The sequence below is a fragment of the Dendrobium catenatum genome, unplaced genomic scaffold, assembly GCF_001605985.2.
Source record: "Dendrobium catenatum unplaced genomic scaffold, ASM160598v2 fragScaff_scaffold_793, whole genome shotgun sequence".
NCBI lineage: Eukaryota > Viridiplantae > Streptophyta > Magnoliopsida > Asparagales > Orchidaceae > Dendrobium > Dendrobium catenatum.
Window position 1 is genome coordinate 768,968 of NW_021319255.1, and position 1,180 is coordinate 770,147.

The following is a 1,180-nucleotide window of genomic DNA, read 5'->3' on the forward strand; positions in this document are numbered from 1 at the left end:
TTGATGTTCACAATCAAGAAGATGTTGGTTTTGATCACGTTAGCATTAACATTCACGTAAAAAATCATTTGGATGTGCAAGCGAAAGAAGGATTTGATTGACACTTAAGCTTTGTTTGGGACAGCTTTCCTACTGCTTCTCGAAATAGTTTTTTTAGTGCAAAATTAAAATTTTTATACTAAAAATTTTCTTCAATAAGAAGAAAGAAAGTCATCCCAAACAAAGCCTTAATGATTTGGTGTAACCTTTTGAGTTAGGAACACAGTGGCTCATATGATTCAAGTCTAATTCACTTCCAATTTTGATTATTTAAACCTTCTGAGTTCTGAGTCTAATATTATGATTATTTAAACCCATTATGTAACACTAAGCCCATCTAATAATGTGCTTCTATGCATGTACATCTCTATTAGATAAAAAGGAACTGATCTCTGGAGTTTGAAGAATTTGGAGGATTCCTTCAGCATTTGTTTGCTATGATTGAAGGAGATCAGCTTAACTTAATTGGTGGAATATTACCAGCTATTTACTATCAGTACCTATCAGAAAACATGAGCTGCTGCAATTAAAAAAAATAAACACAAAGAAGGCATAATTAACATTACTCATCATTCAAGCATGAAGGTGTAATAGGTTTCTGCTATATTCTGATATAATTTATGTTAGAATGTGCAAGCAGGCTACACAATATTCTATATAGCAAATTTTTTATTGTAACAAAAAAATGTATGGTGATATTTCAAGTAGGATTTCTTTCTTTACGATAGGAAAATGATTATTTTTTACGGATTTGTCCATCGAAAATATAAGAATTCTGGCGGATTTTCGAAGAAATTATTTATGCCAGTAGAGCCAGAGGCGGAACCATGTTGTGCTTAGGGGGGGCAATTGCCCCCCCTCAAAAATTTTTTTTTTGTTTTTTTATAAGAGAAATTTTTTTATATATATAGAGAAAATTTTTTTGCCCCTCCTAAAAAATTACTTTTGCCCCCCCTAAAAAACTATTTTGTCCTAACTTGTCCTAAAATGTCTATATTATTCTTCAAATTTAGTTTTAATATTTTTTTTCGTGTTTTTCATGACAATTTAATTACATTTTTTTTATTTTTCTTGCTTAATTTTTTTTAAATAACTTATATATATATATATATATATATATATATATATATATATATATATA